The sequence below is a fragment of the Sebastes umbrosus genome, chromosome 7, assembly GCF_015220745.1.
Source record: "Sebastes umbrosus isolate fSebUmb1 chromosome 7, fSebUmb1.pri, whole genome shotgun sequence".
NCBI classification, from domain to species: domain Eukaryota; kingdom Metazoa; phylum Chordata; class Actinopteri; order Perciformes; family Sebastidae; genus Sebastes; species Sebastes umbrosus.
The window spans coordinates 18,505,917-18,527,337 of NC_051275.1; the positions used below are offsets into that span (position 1 = coordinate 18,505,917).

Consider the following 21,421-nt stretch of genomic DNA (forward strand, 5'->3'; position numbering starts at 1 on the left):
GGAAATGAAGATAAGAGAGGATGTTGTGCGTGTGTGTGTTAGCCTGCAGGTGAATCTCCGCAAATTCAAACTGACTCTCTTCATCTTGGGTCAAAGCTGCACGTTCTTGAGTCATACTCTGACAGATGATTTATTCCTGAAAGGGCGGCTAAGGCGATGCACGCTGCGTCTTAGTGATAGAAGGTGGACAGGAATGTGCATGCTTCAGTAGCTGCACTATTTTCCCCAGAAATCAGTATTTGATCTTGCTTATTCACAAGAAAAAGAGCTCTGAGAGTTTTCTTGTTTATGTACCAATTAAAGTATAGCCTCCTATACTTGCCAGCCAGATGCCTCGCTAGCAGTGATTTGAGTCCTTCCTCAAACTATTACTGTCACTTAAACGCTCCCGCCTGTCCTCATTGCTCATTTCTGCTGTCTTGGAATTGGTCCATTCTCCTTAGCTGAGTGCAATATAGCTCTTCTGTGTGCCTGGGTAATGGTTTGAGCGTAACCCTTGGTTTCCCCATCAGGCAGTCATCATGCTCAACAGCAGCTTTTCTACAAACATCCACTGTTGCACATGCAATCCGCATTCAGGCAGCGTCTAATTTGTACGGTTGTTTTCAAAACTGTCGCATACAGTAATTGTTGTTGGATTGACTTAGCCGTGACACAAACACGGAAAAGGAGTTCTCGCTGCTCCAGATTCATGTCACTCTGGTCTTCTTCACTCTGGCTTTATTCCTCTCTCTCTTTTTCTCTCATCCATCATGTTATGTCTTCCCATCGCTTTCTGGCCACTGGAAGAAAGCCAGAGCCATTAGCCTGCTGTCGGTCTGAGGGAAGACGGGGATCCATCCTGTTAGCTGATGCAAAATGAACAGCACCACTTGGTCACACAATGCACAATACTGGAGGACCTTTGGGGGTAGAAGGTGACATGGTAGGAGTGTGTTTGTGTGCACACGCGGACATCTTGCCACAAAACCTGACACATCGACACAGCCAGCGCTGCACCAGTGCAGCAGTGGTCTGATTCATAGCTAATGAATATTTACCAGCCGGCCTTGCAGTGTCTGAAACTGCAGCAGCTCACAGGGGAAACAGAGGTGTTGAACCACTCGTGGCTGAAAGTTGTACGTCAATCTCTAACACAAGCTGCTGTCAAAGTGAAGAGTTCACTCTCCATGCGCGCTTGGACATGCATCAGTGCGCAGTGAGGGGTTATATGTACACATAATTATGTGTGTGTCCATCTATATATGCCATCGGATACATGTTCTGTATGTTATTTCCCTGACAAGGTGTGATTGAAAGCTGATCTGCCATCGGTGCTGTACACTGCTGCTTGTCTTATTCTACTTTCTTTGATCGTACACCAAGAATATAATATAATAAATATGACAAATAGGCGTCACTAATGCACCGTTTCACATACCGACCCCCTCAACTCTCCCGCAGCTGCAATTTAATCCCCCTAGAAGTGGATGCTTGGATGTGTGAATTTATATTGCACTTCAGAATTTGCATTTATTTGCACCAAAAAGGGTGGCAACTTTATAAAATATCAAAAGAAACAATTTCATTGCATTTCGGCAAACAGTATGGCAGCAGAAGACTTTTATGGTGCATAAAAAGCCTCTGAAAACATGGTTTCAAATCTGACGTATTTCTCTATGATATTAAATATTTATTGGTAAATGTGCAACTGTCAAAGTTAAAGTTTGGAAAATAAAAATATTGTTAGTTATTATTTATTACCAGCAGCGACAGAGACACTTCAAACAAAAAATCTTTCATGTGTAACTGAAACAGTTATTGTGTGTTAATGTATGATCCCATCACATAGTTAAAAGTAGGGCTGTCAAAGTTAACGCGATAATAACGTGTTAATGCAAATTTGTTTTAACGCCAGTAATTTCTTTAATGCATTAACGGAACTTGCAATTTTTAGGTTGTAACGGGCTCAGTTTTAAAGCTAGAGTGAAATAACGCACGGAACTTGCTCTAAATTTTGGCCATTTTCAAAGGGGTCCCTTGACCTCTGACCTCAAGATATGTGAATGAAAATGGGTTCTCTGGGTACCAACAAGTCTCCCCTTTACAGACATGGCCACTTTATGATAATCACATGCAGTTTTGGGCAAGTCATAGTCAAGTCAGCACACTGACACACTGACAGCTGTTGTTGCCTGTTGGGCTGCAGTTTGACATGTTATGATTTGAGCATATTTTCTATGCTAAATGCAGTACCTGTGAGGGTTTCTGGACAATATTTGTCATTGTTTTGTGTGGTTAATTGATTTTCAATATAAATATTTACATACATTTGCATAAAGCAGCATATTTGCCCACTCCCCTGTTGATAAGAGTATTAAATACTTGAAAAACCTCCCTTTAAGGTACATTTTGAACAGATAAAAATTGTGTGATAAATCGCAATTAAATATTTAACTCGATTGACAGCCCTAGTTAAAAGCTAATTAGAGAAAAAAAAGACATTGAGGGCCTTTTAACTCTTACAATCAGACTGACAGAATAATTGGAGAACACATTTACTCACGGTGATGAGTGATCTTTGATTCTGGTTTGCAAAGTTCAGTGCATAGTTCACACCAGTCTGCTCATAGAAAAGGAACCTCTTAGGTTGACAAGTGAATAAGGGAGTCGATGCCAAAACAGCTGTCAATAGAATAATACTTTGAATGCTAATGAGGGAAATTGCTGACTATCCACATTCTGATTTGTCAGTGAATTTTATTCCCAGCCGGTGCACCTTGCCAGCTTCCTTCAATCAATAAGCCAGTAGGGATGGCATGCACCCACTCTCTGACTTCAGCATAAATGTGTCATCCATTGTGAGTTGCACCACGCACCCTTGTTCGCATCATAGTGAGGTGACTGTACCCTTGTCCTGCCATTTCAGCAAAAGCTGCCTTGTTCACATCCATCCCACCCACGCATTGCTGCAGCTCATTGGGGATTTAGGACTTTGTCAATAATGCCTATTGCAGTGTCAGTGTACTGCCTAATTACCAAATGGCTCTCGCTCAAATGTGGTCTGTTTCGAGTGAGACGTGGTCACGCAAACATAAATCAATTCATACGGAGTTCATCCCCACCAATGGCAGATGGCTGAGAGACAGCGGCAGACTCTTAGATGACATGGCTTGAATGCAACATATTTATGAACACGTCTATTTTCATATGGCTGATTTTCCATCTGGCTTCAGTGACTTGTTCCACAGTTCAACTACAACCCATGGCACTCAGTAAAGCATATACTGGGGCTGTACTGCGCCTCAGCAAATGCTATGCAGCTGTCAATGTGCCAGTTCCACAAGTCAGATTTTTAGTCGCAGTTAAGAGTGTTTTCTATGCTCCATTAACAAGCTATCTCACATCAGGAGATGCACACTTCTATGACTGTGCCTGAAATGGGACATCAGCTATGCTCATTCATAGTCTAGGAACTCTTAAAGAAGTATTTCAACAACACTGCAAAGCAAATATGTCCTGTTCAGTGGCTATTTGGACAGCAGTTGCCCTTCTACTGCTGCACATTGACATTTATGTTTCCACTGCTTAAGTGTGTCAATAATGTCGTAATTGTTTCTTCTCATATCTGAGGAAACAGACCCACTGACACACAGAAAAGTAGCTATGCTCCACTGACTGAACTGGAGCTATATTTATACTTTTGGCTTGCTTATTTAATTTAAAGTGTTTGTATTTTTTACTGCATCAACAATTAAAACTCTTTTTTAAATGTATTCTGACTTCAATGTTGTCCAGCACTGGATTTGAAACCAGCATACTGTTATTTTCAAAGCCTTTTTTCAAAAATAGTTTTTAGTAATTAATAGAGAGCATGAAAGGCAAGACACAATAAAAACACAATATAAGTAAAAGGCAATAATAAAAGATTAAAAGGCATTCCTGTTCGCTTTTTTGTTTTCAGTGTAGCCCGAGGAAATTCATCCTAAAGATGACAGGCTGCCTCTTATGAGGGTCAAAGGTCTCAAATGTATCGGGACCAACCCAAGCCATACATTATAAATAATCAATAAAATAATAAAATCAGTTCCATGCAGATGATCTCGTTTTCTCAAGAGGGTGTAGGCTGGTTTGTATTAAAACCAGCCAGTGGTCAGTAATGTATTACAGTAATAATTGACAAAATACAATATCCAACCATATCAGTAAAACATTTTTTTATATTTTATATATAATTTATGATATTTTTGATATGACTATACAAAATCATTGTATTAATTAAATCTTTTAATTAGATTTATGTCTTATTCTTTCATTTGTTCTGGAAAACATACTCTAACTCAGTACTTTTGAGCTTGACTTGTTAAATTTACTTCTACTTAGGGACTGTATGCAAAGTATCAGCGGTGTGGGGGGCAGAAAAGGGCTTATGTTTTTGTTTGTTCCATTATGCACTATAAATTATATATTATGTATTTTCTTTTATTGTTGGGGAGTGCTGCTTTTTTAGTAAGTGGTTTAGCCCCCCTCTCCAATCCAGTGATTGACAGTCCTTAAAGAAATAGAAACCCGTTACATTGGTCTTTTTCAAAAAGCACTAATTACAACAGAAACAGAAACCAATGATCTGAAGTCATTAGGAACAAATTGATTGACAAAGTCATGAAAAATTACAATGATAGAATAAAGCGCTATCCAGTCGCTCGCTCGACCCAATGGGCTGCTCGCTCTATCCAGTCGGTCGCTATACTCGACCCAGTTGGTTGCTCGCTAGATCCAGTTGCTCGATTCAGTGGGTAACTATATTCGACCCAGTCGGTCGCTTGCTCTATCCAGTCGCTATTTAGTCACTATACTGGATCCAGTTAGTCGCTATAGTCAACCCAGTCGGTCGGTAGCTCTATCCAGTCAGTCGCTCGCTACTTAACCTAGTCAGTCACTATTCTCGACCCAGTCGGTCACTTCACTCAGTGGGTCGCAATACTGGACCCAGTGGGCCGCTGTACTCGACCCAGTCGATCGCTCGCTCTATCCAGTCGGTCGCTATACTCCACCCAGTCGGTCGGTCGCTCTATCCAGTCGGTCGCTGTACTCGACCCAGTCGGTCGCTATACTCCACCCAGTCGGTCGGTCGCTCTATCCAGTCGGTCGCTGTACTCGACCCAGTCGGTCGCTATACTCCACCCAGTCGGTCGGTCGCTCTATCCAGTCGGTCGCTGTACTCGACCCAGTCGGTCGCTATACTCCACCCAGTCGGTCGGTCGCTCTATCCAGTCGGTCGCTGTACTCGACCCAGTCGGTCGCTATACTCGACCCAGTCGCTCGCTATACTCGACCCAGTCGCTCGCTATACTCGACCCAGTTGGTCACTATACTGTAGAAGGACTACCGACTGGGGTCCCTGGAGACCCAAGAATAAACTACTGTAAAAAACAACCATCAAAGTAAAATGTTAATTTATTTCTTCTCAAAACATTATCAGTTTGTGTAATTGATGTCAGCTACAGAAAAATAAACAGATTATTATTATTTTAGGAAAGCTACAGTTAATTTACATATTGTGTAAAAGGAAAATAGACAGAGCACATGAGTGCGTCTGTCTCCTTGAAACTGACTGACTGAGTGATACTTTAAATTAGGACCCATGGCAAACATGTTATCTATCTATTATATTTGATCTATTGAAACTGGCCATCTCTGCTTGAGGCCAGTGGGTCAGGGCTACATTAGCCACTGCCAGCGTAACACACCCAAATCTCCAACCAAACTGTCTGTGGTCGAGTTGCATTCTGGGTAATTTGTGCGCCAGTTTTTGACAAGGAAGGAAAAAAAAAATGCATGGAATAAATAAAGATATCTCTGCTTCTGCTGCATCTTGACATCCCCTGAAGCAGCTAGTGACTCTTCCTGCTTGTTATTGAGTGACAGCATGTCTTCTTTTTTCAGATCAACCTGCTATGTTTGCATTTTGTGTCAGCAGGGACACGCTCCTGATATGCAAGATAATAACAGTGATTTAGCCAATACGTTTGGAGAATAGCAAATAGCCAAATACATATTCGCATAACTTTGTGTTCGTCCCAGGCGTCTTATGAAAAATTAATATAACTCTCGGCCTGCATTACTAGACACAAACACCCCAATATGTTTCCATTCTGGCCACACATAATGGGATGTTGATTATGGGCGCCACTTCATTGAGTCCCACTTGAAGCATGCTGATTTCATTTTTAATCAATAATAGATCATAAATTACCTCGACACATAGCTGACTGTATGGTATGCAAATTTTCATCAGTGATAATGCACTACAGGATATGGAAAATCTGCTACTGTGTTTGTGCCTATAACGGTGTAATTCATTCATTCACTGTTATTCCTGAGGCTATATCTAAACACGCCCGTGAAAACCTTGCTGCTGCAAGTGATTTCTAAGGAATAAAGAACCCTTGTGTGGTTGGGATCCAAGAGCAATGCAACAAATACATCACCAGTCTGCTATCATGGGAAAAGCATCCCTCAACTTATTTTCCTCCCATCCTGCTTACGTGACACGATTCCCCGGTTCTCGGAGCAATTCTCTTTTGAGCAATAAGGTTACATGTGGATAGGCTGCTCTTCAGTATCTCTCTGGAGCTGTGCGGCATGATTGGTGGGTCCACTGAGAGTGGGGTGGCGTGAAAGTGTCAAGACATTATTCTCAGATGCCAAGTTACATCAATCTTATATTTTTACTACATGTGATTCATCTACTTCTTACAAAATGGACATCCCTTTCAATTGTATAGCTTTTCTTCCCACTGCACAATGAGAGGTGATGAGGGCTGGAAATGTGTGAGAAAAAAAGCTTAACCAACAACCAGCCAAAGGGCAAGACGGAGCAACAGCATGACCTTATTGTTGACCCATTGAATCCCCACAGATCTTAACAGATGTAAAAGTGCAAGCCAAGGCTGTAGGCTGTTTGTTGATTGGTGATAAGGTCAGTAGGAAGTGTTCTGTAGGGGGTGTATTGTACTTTTCACTTGTTCAGTAGAGAGAACACCTTGTTGCTGCTCTGTCTGTGCCCTACAAATATTGCTGCTGCATTCCCAGTGGACTGGGTTTAAGATACATAAAAAATGTGTTTACATTGTCACCTGCCCTGGGGTGCAGTAAACAGATAGGAATACATTTATTTATGGCAAGTTGCATCAAAGTGATGTGCTGTGCAAAGACATAATTCCTCTCTGCACATTTATTTTTTGTGACTTTATTGCCTCATGATCTCATTATTATTTGTAACCACTGCTGACCCCTCCAGTTTATACAGCCATTATGTTAACCCTCTGAGATCCGCCATCCCGACCGACTTTACTGTCTTTCAGAAGCCGTAGCAGGTTCACTTTTAGAGCTAGAGTGAAGGTATGGATTTCATATGAAACTACACCTAAGCCTTAAAACCTAAGGAATCCATTGGTACCAACCATTTCATAATAGCTTGTCAGGAAGGACGCTATAACGTGCAGTTTTGGGCTAAAACCATGCAGTTGTTTTGTATGCAGTATAAATGTGTTATTTCCACCTATTCTAAAATGATGTGCTTGAATATTTCTGCATACTGGGGTCCCTAAACAGTTTTGGAATTACATAAATTGGGTATCACTGTAAAGCTGAGACTCTTGTGGATCCAATGAGCCCAATTGTATTCACGTGTGATGATGTTAGTCCCGATAGTAGCCATTTCATTGTAGTGAGAACATTTTTTTTTTAAATTTGACGTCACTGTATAAAATGACCTGTGGTGACCTCTAGGATAATCACAGCCTCATGAAACTTTACAGCCACAAACTACAGACCTAGACTATTCAGAGGACGGATTGCTTTCCTAGGTAGATTGACAGCATGGGGCTTTCTGAGCAGTTTCCAGAGCAGAAGTGCTCGTCATTTAATCAACGAAAAATGCGGTTCTTGATGAAATCTCAAAATATAAAAACGTTTTTGAAACCAAATCACAGCATGGCTTTTTTCTTTGGTGTTCCTCAAGGTCTTGGTGTCTTAATGTGGTATTTTGGAGGGATTTTTGATCATTTTTTATTAATTCTCGATTGGTAAAAAATGGTTAAATTTAGCACCAAATCTGTGTAACAAATGGTATCAACCCCAAAAATTGCTGCAACGACTTATGAGACATAATAGAGCATGGGAATGGACATCATATACCTCTATCATAATGTTCTAAACCCTGAATGAAATAATTCATTCATTCATGTCTATTTCTGATTTATGACTGGAACAACTTGACAAACAGTGCTGATCTGCATCTCATATTAATCTTCAGGTTTCCAGCTTTAAGATTATGAACACCACTTCTATGCTCCTTTCAAGCAGCTCACAACAAGCGTATGCTCAGACTGGCCAACAGCATCTCTTCTGATTCCTTACATGTTTTTAAATGGGGAATATCAACTTCTGCCCTCCAAGAGGCGATTCAGTGTCCCTACTGCACATTTAACCTGCATCAGGCTAAAGAACGCTTTTGTCCATCAGTCCATCTTGTTGCTAAATAATAATTAATGTGCTGCTAAAGACATGTAAATCCAGAGGATGGATGGTAATTTTGTAATGGGTTATGTATGAATAATTGTGATGTGTTTTTGTTTTTTTTGTCTGATGGGTCTTACTTGTCTGTCTGTCTATGGCAACAGTATGTCTATTGTATGTGTACTCCTTCTCAAACTGAGCTGCCTATGGATGCAAAATGACTTTCAGTGCAAACTGACAATAAAGTTGTGTAGTATCGTATCGTATTGTATCGTATTGTATTGCAACAATTTATGAGACATAATAGAGCATGGGAATGGCCATCATATACTTCCATCATAATGTTCTAAACCCTGAATAAAATAATTTATTCATTCATTCATTCATTCATGTCTATTTCTGATTTATGACGAGAACAACTTGACACACAGTGCTGATCTGCATCTCAAATGAATCTCCAGGTTCCCAGCTTTCAGATGATGTACACCACTTCTATATGACATCTACTGTTGACCTGCTTATCTCCCCTTAAAGAACCATTGTACCCCCCCTAATAAAAAGACAAAAATTGGCATCATATACTTCCAACATAATGTTCTAACCCTGAATAAAATCATCCATTCATTCATGTCTAATTCTTATATATGACTAGAACAACTTGACACACAGGGCTGATCTGCATCTCATATTAATCTTCAGGTTCCCAGCTTATAGATGATGTACACCACTTCTATGTGACATAGATAAAAAGACAAAAAAAATGCTCTATTGTGGGTATCAGAGGGTTATAAAAGACGCACTAATTCTCGTTAATATGTGCATTTTCTTTCATTGTCAGATGAGCTTTTCCGTTCACATGTTGAAGAAAAACGCATCTCTGACAAGCTCGGGAGTTTTTTGACGCTCCCATAAATGCACCAAGAGTCCGGAGCGTCTTCCTCTCCTCTCCACGTCTGGTCAGCTGTCGGTGTTATAGGAAGGAGGCACCAAAAAAAAAAAAAAAAAAAATCCCCTCTGACTGTGAGAGTGTGTGTGCACGCAAGAAAAAAGGAGGACGAGACTTCGCCTGCACCTCAGTCTGCTCTGCATCTCTCTTTCCACCGGACCGCAGTGGATACAGCCGGCTGTATACGGGACTATACATCTATACTATAAAACACAAGATGTAAAAAAAGGAGGTGTTTTTTTTGGACAGAGAGCGTGTTTGAAGGAGGACTAACAGCAACAAAGCGAAATCACTGCCTGGCTTTTTCTCTCTTTGCGCTCTTATTCCCATCACTGCTTGGTTGGTAAGTGAGGATGCAGGATACGCAGCAGCATCACCGGCATCGTTAGAATAAAGCCTATAATACTATATTTAGACCTCCCAGTTCAGTATAGGGCCTATCAGATCTCTGAAGATTAAACAGGAGAAATAAAACACCCCACCAAAAGGACTGCTTTTCTTTTCTTCAGGGGGGATAAAGTGAGGAGGAGGTTGCATATATATTTTTTTTTCCAACTATTTGGGGATGTGGATGCTTTTTTATTCACGGGGGCGCGCTAATGCCCCACAAAACAGGAGATTATTTATCATCTAAAGATCAAATTGAACTGGACTGCTGCTGCTGCTGATGTTATCTGCTCATCTATCTGCCCACAACATCCAGAGAACTATATACAGGAGGGGATTTGAGTTGCAATTACGCTTTTCTTGCAAAAAAACGACGTCTTTCTGCAGGCAACTCCACACCGAAACCCGAGACAAACTATAATAGAGAATATATTTCAGGAACTGGACAAAAAGGAGCACACGTATAGCAGGTAAGACAAGTTTTTAAAGTAAAAAATGCTGCAATGCATTAAAGATCATCACATTTGTCAGCTTCATTAGTACTGCTAACATATGTATTCTACTTTTTCCCTTTTGCTGTTTCCATATGGTTTATGTTTTGGCATTTCTCCATATTACTCCAAATATTAATAGTAGTACTGTGCATATTGTGGTTATTATTAGTGGTAGTGTTATTGGATTTATTTAAAACGCATACAAACCTACATCCACAATACAACCAAAATATATATATTTTTTTATTTTTTTATTTTATTTATCTATTAAAGCATGAATATATCTTCCATTGTTTCTATTCCTTTTTGTAGTCGCCCCTTCACTAACTGATTTTCAGTATTTTTTTTTAGTATTTTTTTTTTTAAAGATCACCATATGGATAACTGTGTGCGTAATGCCAGTTTGGATGAAGATATACGCTGCGTCAACCTCCTTTTGCAGGCTAATGCTTCACTGTGCAGCAGAAGTTGAGACATTCATTCTCCATCATATGTTTAGTGAAGGTTTTAAACCTGTCTGATTCTGACTCCAAACACCTTTTTCTCATCTTTTATGTGCCAGTTGCGTTGGTAAACTCCTGCTGGAGCCAAATTGTTGCATGTTGGGCTCAATGGGGATATAAAAAAAAAAGGGTCTCCTCCTTGTGCAGCAGAGATTGGTTGGAGACCAGAGCTCAGATAACAGCTCACAAATCATTAATTGGTCGGAGGCAGAGGCCGAGGACGTCTCAGTCGTGACGGATGAGAGGGCGACTTGTGATAAAGTGCTCAATTGAAGTGGAGTGATACAGATCAAGCGTAAATTCATTAAGGAGGATGATCGATTGTGGTTTGGTTCAAGTGTTGATTTAACACTCCTTTACAGACTTTGAGTTTGGACTTTTTACTCATTTGATTTTTTTTTAATTATAAGGAAACAAAGAAGGAATAACTGAACATAATGAGATTTACTGAGAGAGGATTGTTGTGGATCTCTTTTTTGGCACCACCTTGTGGTTCAATTTAGTGCCTGTTTTTTTGGCTCCACTTAGTGGCATCCACAGGTTTTTGCTGCTGATGCCAAAACAAACAAAAAAGCCTTTTTGTTTATGTGTGTCAAAGAATTTAATGTAGTGTGAATTGACGCAGTGATGAATTAAAATGTGGGTAGCTTTTGACCCCCCCCCTGGCAGTAAAATGGTGATAACCAAAAATAAAAACAGCAGATGTAAGCTGTTTTCACCAAATGCTTGTGTCTATTAAAGACTTGCATCTGCAGAATTAACGGTTTGACTATCCTTGTTAATATGACACACTATAAATTAACAATGAATACGACTCAGATGTTGTTTCTGCTTTCCAAATGTGTGATGTTTTTTATGTGGGTTTGGCTTCCTCTATACACCCCTGAAGCGGTAAAAGCTTGATCCTACTATTTCTTAATAATTTGTCTTTTCTTGTGTACTTGTACTTTGCTTATTCTCCAGTTTTCAGCAAAATATTTGCTGAGAACTTTGTTGGCAGCTGCATTGTAACCACCTGTTAGTGCGACACTGGTGCCAGCTGAGGCTCGCATTTCTGCAAGCTCAAGTACTTTGTGTTGATCCCAAAATGAATAAATGCTGCATCCATAAACACAAACTGCTTTGCTGGCCGTCGTGTTATAAGTCAGATATCCGCACTACAGAATCAATTTCACGTTCATAAGTTTACCCACAGCTTGACAATTCAGGTCCACGCAGTATTTGATGCCAAATGCTACAGCTGATGGCCCCAAAGGAACACTTAAAGTTTGACAGCTCATTAATTGGGGAATGGTGATCATCTTGGATTGGCTACATGCAATTATGGATTGGGTGCATATCAACAATTTATTGTCCTGCAAATCTAGTTCTAGCAGTTTTTGTTCCAAAACAGAGAGTGAGTTTTGAAAGCCAGCAGTAGGTTACCAGCATGTGGGGGATTAGTCATTAGGATGACCAAATTTAGGCTATACTCAAATTGCAGGTGCTGCCAGATGGTTACATTTTAAAACAAAAGCTATTAAAACTACTTTTATGAGATGACAACTGAAATTGCAACTGCATGACAATGGACCAAACTCAATCCACGGAGGAAGAAATGTCCAGAGAAAGATAGTTGACCTTTAGTTAAGCTATATGAATGTTTGGACTCTACGTGTGTGAGAGTCTAATTTATCTATTTATGTATTAACATGGAGCATATAAAGTCATCGTAAACCATTCTGAAAGCAATATTATTGAATAACTGAGGCTGATAATGAACATTAAATGTATAGCCTAATCACTGAGGCTTGTGATGTATACAGTAAGTGAATTGATGCAGGTCAGGTCCATAATGAGGACATGAGTCAGACTTGAGGGGTAGGTACTGTTTTGTTCATGGTCCAGGTCCAACCCCATATCTCCGTTTTTTTCCAAGGTTCATGAACACACCATGAAAGTGTGTTCAGGTGTTCAAGTTTAGGAAAAAAAAACAACGACAGTTTTGCCAACTAAAGTCACTGAAAAGACCAAAAGGTGCGCAAGGTTAATGAAGGTATGTTAGTTTAAATTTAGTTTCCTGCTTGTGTTGAAGAATATTCCAGCAAATAGCTCATTTCCGCTTCAGTTTGGGATATATTTCGTGGACACCTGTGGCCATGAAATCAATGAAAGTCAGCGTCGGGCTCGTGCTTGTGCTCGCTCTACATAGACATGAGCGAGCATCGCTCAAAACAGTGAGGCGACACATATCAGCTAAAACCACAATATCACTCTATATTTCAGCTGCTTGGCAGTAATGTTAGCAGACCAGACGAAGGTCTCTCCATGAATCACTGCTGATGCTGTGTTTGCTTCTACTGCCTCAGCGCAGGCTGAGGCAGTAGGGGCTCCGCAGCGAGAAAACCGTCTCCCTCCTCCCGCAGCCGGAGAGAGCAGGGAGACACCGGCACCCGGTCGGTAACGAGACAACAACGTTTCTCTCTGCAGAGCCCCGTCCCTTCACAAGACACGGAAAACCTCTGTTGGTCTGGAGGAGCTGCAGCATTTATTTCTGCACAAACGTCCCCTGTACATTCACTAGATATTCTCAGAGCTAAACTAACTCTTCTGCAGTGTGGAGTGAGCGGCGTTCACGTCTAGAGGTGGAGCGAGTACGCGCGCGCTGTCTGAGTGAAGGCAAGCAGGCAGAGGAGACGAGGCTCCTGCCAAACACGAGTGCGCATATGCGAACGCGCATGTGTCCCGACCCGGTACATTTATACGCTTAAAAAGTTACAAACAGTCCCTTTAACAGGAGGGAATCACTATTCGACGGGGGAGCAGATTTGCGAGAACGAGCGCGGAGTGTGAGTGAAGGCAAGCAGGCAGAGGAGCAGAGACTCCGGCCCTGGAGACCAAAGCTACGGTCTCCCCCGCGTCCTCCGACCGCGGCCAACACTGTTTTGCAAGACGGGCTTCACTAGATATAACTTTGCGGTTTTGGTGCTTCCGTGTAGTTTGTGTTGGAGTCTGAGTCTGAACAGCGTAGCCACATGCGAGCGCGCATGGGACACCGACCCGGATTGATTTATACGTGTAAGAAGTTACAAACAGTCCCTTTAACCAACAGGATAAAGACATTGTAAGACTTTTATATCCAGTTGCAACAAGAAGTACTGCTTGGGCAGAATTTAAAAGCCAATTCTAGCAAGCTTTTTTTATTTACCAGCATTCACTGTTGAATAAAACAGTGTTGACCTGAACCACTAACTACATTGACTTGGTTGGATGAATTAGATTGAACACAGTTATTTGTAATGACTTATAATGAATACATGTATATATTACTATTATTATTAGTAGTATTACTATTCATTAAAAGTCACCCCTGGCTGCATTTCCTGAAGTCAAAGCAGGAGAGAGAGACAGGACAACTTTTCTGAAGGATATTAATTATATTCTCGATCAAACTGATGTTTAATGCAATGAAATATGTTTCACTGTTTATTTAATTTCAAAATAGATTAAAACAAAATCTTCCATGACAAATTTTGTCCATTTTCAACTACAATTTGCTTTGCATCATTAATTTGAACACGACATGATCACATTATTTGATTGTACTGTGCGAACATTGTGTTGAGCTATTTCTCAGCCCTAAATAGACGGAAACAAATAACACAATACACAGCATTCATTGCCTTCTATTGGAAGCCCTTTGAGGCAGATTTGGGATTTTGAGTTGTGTAAATGAAATTGACTTGACTTGCTGCAGACATGTAGTGCCTTCAGTCATCTTTAAATGCATTCTGTTGTTGTTACTTTTAACAAATCATCCACCCACAACAGATGTTAGAAAATATTTAATTTGCTTTTAATAGAGTACTGTAGAGGAGTGGAAGGAACAGCAGCTCAGCGTAGCTTGACACAACCCACTTCAGCATCACGACAGCGCAGACAGGGCTAGTCCAAGTGTCCCAGACCAGCAGCAGGCCTGTTATCAAGCAAGAAGGGGGCTCAGTAAACAGACGTGGCCTACAGGTAAAGTCTCTGTCACAGATGTTAAGGCTATTCCTCTTCTGGTTTTTCACACCAAGATACCAGATTTCTATTTTTAGTGGCACTAGTAAGGCTTTATGGCTCTGTTTTCGTGCTGCGCTTGGTGGAGGTGCAAATTTTGGTAGATTATACCCATTGCCATTTGGTGCAAATTTAATTTTTGTGTCCTCCTGTGCCTTTTTGTGAATTTCATGGCTCCGTTTCATGGCTCAATTTCTGAGACGGGTGGAGTGGTTCTGCTCATTTTGCTCACTGGCTGCTGTTTATTTGTTTGTGCGCTCCTGAGTTCGCTCGTTTGCAATGCTGTGCGTTACGAAACAGTTCCACTGCTAACCGAGCACAATGGAGCATTGTTGACAGCTGGCATACCTGGAGCAGTGGTTGGCAATTAGGTTCATTCAAGGGCCAGTTTTTCAGCACATGGGGGGCCATTGCTGGTTTATTGTTGCAGCAGAGACGCAGATCTTTATGTTTTTAATTCCTTTGTTTGTTTGAATATTGATAGTTTTAATCCACTTGGAAATAGCCCATACATTATCCAGCGTGGATGTGTAGTCCTTGTAACATGCATAGATTTATAGCTTGATCAGGGACCAGATTTGGCCCATAGGCGGCTATTTGCTGGCGTCTAGACTGCAATAAACAAATGAATGGAAGTGGATCAGGCTTTATATCCTATATGCTTTATTACTTGAGATTGTACTAAATATATAGAGCAATCATAAAAAGCCTTGATTAGCCCCAGTACTGATGTTGCAGATTGGCTCTGGAAATCCCTAATATAAGATACATAGAATATTTATGATTATGGTAATTCAGTTGCCTTCTACTATTTGATATATGTTACATTATTACCAGCAAAACAAATAATGATAATTAAGGAATTGGCACTTAGAAAGCAAGGGTGAACACCTTTCATTTGAAGAATCATCCATCATCATCATTCACACATCTGAATCACCGTTCTGTGAGACATTACTGTGATTGGATGAAAGGTCAGAAAGATGAAGCAAATATGACCTCGGATGACAGATTTGTAACTCTTATAATAATTTAATTTGCGGTATATGTTGTCTCATGTTATTACACGGCTGTGTTGAATACTCGATTCTGACTGGTTAACCACTGCATTCTGCGGTCTGTAATTTCTGTATTACAGACCGTTGCTATGTATAACAGACCGTTGCTATGGGCGCAGCTCTGATGTCAAACTCTGGCGGACCATTTTTGCGTCAAAATATTGATTTCTTCAGTAAGTAGCCGTTTAATAAGTGGGAGAATGTACAGCTAGCGGGTCATTGTTGTGAAAGAATCCTCTTCAGGGTGATAAGAGACTCCTCTGCGAATGACCGGCTCGCTGTACATTATCCATTACGTATTCTCCAGCATCACACTCTGGTCAGTCAGAGTCAGCGATGTATGGTACGGTGCAGTGTGTGAATCCAGTAGATTACTGTCATTAGCTGGCACCTTAATTTGTCTACATTAGTGGGAAATGCAGCCTGTCTTTTTTCTTCCTTTTGAAGAAACATCCATTAAATACATCTCAATTGTAAAGAAATAATGAAGTCATTTCAATCAAGTGCACTGAACTAATTATGTTTGACACTTGACGAGTAGAAGCTTTTAAGCATGAGCACATTTAACCCTTGTGTTAAATAACTCTGTGTTCCCGGTCCAAAATGACTGCCCCATTATAGCTGATTATAAATTAGGAGCGAGGGGTGCTGTAAAGCTCACGGTAGGAGCCGACCAACTATAGCCAGGCTGGGCCTACTTTGACTTTAGGTAATTAATGGGAAACACTGGTTTAGTCATAGAAAAATGAGAACCATGGGAGTTTTCCTTTTGTATCAAGCAGCAAAAAAGTTGTAGCATGACGTGCTTGAGTTAATTTGCCGACATTGTACATCCTGCGATGTGACTATGTTGATCCTGAAACGATATATAGTCCAGCCCTAATTGGCGGTCAGTATACGAATTGAAACTTAAAAGAACATTCATTGCGTCTTGGAGAAAAACATATGACTCGCTTGAGAATGATGACTGGGGTTAGAGCATAGCTCAGTGCGTATAGTGTTTCTGTGTACTGTGTGAGTAGTGAGTGTGTGGTTGAGCAAGAGAGAGAGAGAGAGAGAGAGAGACGGTTGCTGCACTTCGGCATTGACCTTGAATAGTTAAGGTTAGGATAGGTTGAAGAACTGCTAGTCTCACGAGAGTTTTCGCAACTTGTGGGTTACCTTCTAGACATGACCAGCAAACAGGTATTGGCGATCGGAGTAGAGAACAAAACTTGCAACTCTTATTGACTCTTATTTCCATGGTGGCATGACACAACAAAAAACTAAATGGATCGCTTTGTGCGGCGTCATCCAGTCCAGAAAGAGCGCCAGTGTGTAGTTGTTCAGGAACCGGTAAGCAGAATTTTAATTTTAATTTCTTAATGATTCCTTTAGAATCTGAATTTTGGGACCGGTTCTTGATACCCAACCATGGGCAACAGTATGTATATTGTGCACTCAGACAACCCAAAATAAGAAGACATGATTAGTACCATCTTGTGCCTTTCATGTAGTAAGAATACAGATTTCCTTTCTCCTGTGGCCACTCCTGGGTTCTGTACAGAAAATATCCTCTCAGTATATATTCAAAGGTTTTTCCTTTACTATAACACCATTGGTTTAATTTTAGCTTTGCGCCGCATGAATACCAGAGAAATATTGGCATTCCATTTCCTTTAATTTACAGGTGTGTTACATGTGTGAATACACGACGCGGCTCTCAGGGTTTGTGTGACATTGCCTTCCGGGGTCTTGGCTGATTGTGTTGAAGGTTAATTACCATCAGCTGCTCTCCGCCTCAGTGAGGGCTAGAGTGACAATCACTAGTCCTTAACAAAGTCTCTTCCCGTCGTGCTCTGCATCTGTTCCACTTCATTTAGCGAGCCGCCACTGCAGCATGCTCACACTCATGACTGAATGCTCACACATACTGTAGTGCACATTAAATAAGGTATATTTAAAAAACTGAAGCTCACTTTTCCTTCCTGCTGAGTAGGCGTCCTGTTTTCTTCCTTGCCCCAATAGGTCACATTTAACATATTCATTGGGATAATATAGCTGCTGGAGTCATTTGCTCAAGGTTACATTAATAATGGCCTTCACATGATAAACACAGCATGCTAATGGAACTCAGGTATACCTCTCCACCTTCCTCATTTCCACTCATACTATACATTACTGGACAGTCTTCAAGGTTGAGGTGGGGTGCTACTGAGCGATACGCAAAACTCGGAGAAGCGGCTTGTCACTAAAATGAGAATAGCTGGTCCATCTTAAAAGCCACCTCACCTTAAAGCTGGGGAGACGTCAAGCCAGCATCACAGAACTAGCGACGACAAAGGCAACCAGTTGACTTTACTCATTTGCTTGCTTTGCTCACGTCCGTTTCTCTTTTCATGCACTGATTTGTTTAAGCTGAACAGCCAATCAGAGTGATTTCTTTCACCGACGCCGCTGTTTCAACATGCTGAATCGGCCGAAAAAAACCTCCAACGCGGGCAGACTAGAGCCGATGGTGCGGGACTCAGCGCAAAAATTAGGCCGACGGACGCTGACCGACGGCCCCAAACTGTCCGACAGCCGACAGTCGACTTTGTGTGTCAGGGCCTTAAGAGCCTGAGCCAAATTTGTGTCTAACTTTGGGGCTATCCCCCTTCTCTTTAATCAGCAGGTGGCAAGCAAGACACAGGAGTTGTAGCATTTATTCACCGACAAATAGCCTTAACTGTACACACACTGCATTTCTAACGCTAATGATAATGTCAGACTTGCTCGCTCCCTTTTCTCTCTGTCTTGCGACCACACTCACTAATGGCATATGCGGGTACGACGCATCAGTGGGCTGAACGGAGATGATGTGCAGGTGGTGGCGGCAGACTGGCAGTTGAATAAACTCATGTAGCTATTAAACTACTTTTGTAGTTTGAAGAAGACTGAACCCAAAACACTGAGTCGCCTTCTTTCTGAGCTCAGCTGCCTGCTACACCCTAGAGACCGACCTCTGCTGGCGCGTGCAATACATCACATTAATACAGCATCATAGAAAGCGCAACGTCTGTATTTATGACGGTATTGAAAATCATGCTGTCAGGATTTCTAAATACCCTGGTATACCCTAATACCGCCCAAGCCTAGTCGAGGCTACCATTCCTTTGCAATAGTTATCCGTTGTTTGCCCACCTATGGAATAAGATCATTGCCACAAGCAGTGGCATTGACATTGTGTCTGCACAACAAGCTTTCCAACAATGTTGCTTTTTTTAAACTAAGCTCCAGACCTTCAGATTCACTTTCCACTGTGAAGCATATTGTCGGAGATGTTATTTCTCACTGCCTCTGGCATTTTGTGTGTGCAACATTTTGACTGAGATGAATGAGGAGATATTAATTTGTCATGCATAGGTCAGCATTGATTTAGTTACAGTAAAACAAAAAAGTCAAAATTGATTCATTTAGTCAGATTCATGTTCAGTCAAACCTAAATCAATCTGGGTTGTGCAAAAAGTAAAGCAGAAAGATCTTGCTGCCAAGACGCTGCAGGAAAGCCCAATTTGTAGGTACCTTTGCAGGGATCAAAATCAGTTCATACTAGGTTACATTCTACAAGCATATACTGTAGTATTCCTCTGTATTCAATGGACTTTCAAACTGAAGAAGCAGTAAAGAGGGATGAATTTTTGAATTGTGTCTCACATCATGCGGTGAAAAGTGACCACTTTATTAGGTACACCTGTAAAATGTAATGCAATCCAATACAAAACCTCAGCCATAAATCCTACCTTTACAAAGATAATAATGTTCACTTTTGATTGACACTAAATGAACTATATGTTTATTATTGAGGATGTACTTTGCAGTGTTGTTGAACTGGACTGTACTTGGAGAGATGTTTCTAATGTTTGACCCACCCCATTTATAAACATGAAGGGGAAGAATATTATAAACTATCTACAGTCCAGTACAACTGTCCACTTTTAACTACAAATAGCCACTATAAGCTTTGTAAAGGTGGATTATATGGCAGAGCTGTTGTATTGGATTGCATTAGATTGTATAGGTGTACCTAATATAGTGGCCACGGAGTGTATTTTCTGAAATGCATGCAAACATTGCTAGTAAATAGTCATCAATAGTGAGCCAGTCTCTCTATTGGTCTGTTTGTCCACATCCATCCAGTGGAAAATTGTTACTACATTAGACCTAAGAGTAAAACAAACAGTAAAAGTCCACTCAAAAGAGAAAAAAATATATAGAAGTGGAAAGCCAAGTACAGTTTTCTACCTCTATTTTAAATAAGTGCCTGGCTGAGCAAACATGATATTACGTCTGCGAGGATCATTTGCAATGTGCTGACAAGAAAAGTGAAGTAAGATTCATGGTCTCATTGCGTTCCTGATCAATTGATGGATTGGACATGGGAGCCCAACTCCCCAAAGTTGTGAAGGTTAACCAGCTACCGCATATCCATCCTTGAGCCTCCGAAGCATGCACACGGCAACCCAATGCCAGGTAAAGATGTGTCATTTGCCCATATGCTGGTGTACTTCAGGGGGCATTTGCACAAGACATTTGACAACCTAACAGTACACACTAGACAAATCATCTTTCAGATACACTTCAGCAGTTTTCAAAATGTAACAGAAGGAGAGAGAGTTACTACAGGGGGCCTTTCTAAAAACATAGATCAGTGGAGATAAAAGTTGAAGAGGCTGCACAGAGATGTCTGCTTTTGTCACATAACATCTTTGAGGCCCAGTTGCAAGGACAGCTCAGACCAGTACCAGGTCATGGCCTGGTCGTTCAGAATCACTGACCTACAGTATGTATGCGATTCCTCATGAGCTTATTTATTTTCTTATTTTTCTTATGACAGTTTGCCTGCCTGTGTGTGCACAGTGTGCCTTTGGGAGAGGTTCATCTGACTGTCTAAAATGATCCATATTCACTGCACTACTTGTCAACTGTTTAGACAGTGATAAACGAGAGGTACAATATGTGCAAGGCAGGCTGCCATAGATAAAGAAAAAGCAGGGATTCTGACCTACCTGCGTTCAAGAGAAAGGAGAGGACCTAGATGGACACACGGTATGTGTTTTTTTTCCATTCACGGCCAACGAAGTAGTGCCACAGACTCACGGTCTCTGTTGGTATAAAGATACTTATAGGCACTAGGGCTGTGTATTGGCAAGAATCTGGCGATACGATTAGTTACGATTCAATATATTGCGATACTGTAAGTAAGGCAATATATTGCGATTTTTTTAAATCTAATTTTAGTAAAACTGTCAGTGTAAAGAACAACCCGCCGTATGCATAAAATCTGAGTAAAATAAGTTTACTTTTGAATGAAAATGTATTATTAGAAAACAGTATTATGTTGAATATTTAATTTGTTACAGTCAGAAAGTGAGGAACATTTGATAAAAATAAAACGTTTTCAAAGTCATTGTTAGAACTGTAATGGTAATATTAAGCACTCATGTCGGTACTCGGTATCGCAAGTACCCA

The 21,421-nt window shown here is 40.9% G+C and overlaps 1 protein-coding gene across 5 annotated transcripts in view; it reads left to right on the forward strand.

Moving 5' to 3' along the window:
• Positions 1 to 9,266: 9,266 nt before the first annotated feature.
• The window catches only part of grik4 (glutamate receptor, ionotropic, kainate 4), a 334,598-nt gene continuing 322,443 nt past the window's right edge, over positions 9,267 to 21,421 (forward strand). Inside the window, exon 1 of one of the 5 annotated variants that reach the window (XM_037775509.1) lies at positions 9,267 to 10,305. The gene's annotated coding sequence lies outside the window, so the exon portion shown is untranslated. Of the gene's footprint in view, positions 10,306 to 12,760; positions 12,868 to 14,700; positions 14,835 to 21,421 lie in introns of those variants that run through there. The other 4 variants (XM_037775506.1, XM_037775510.1, XM_037775507.1 and 1 more) reach the window with 4 other exon arrangements.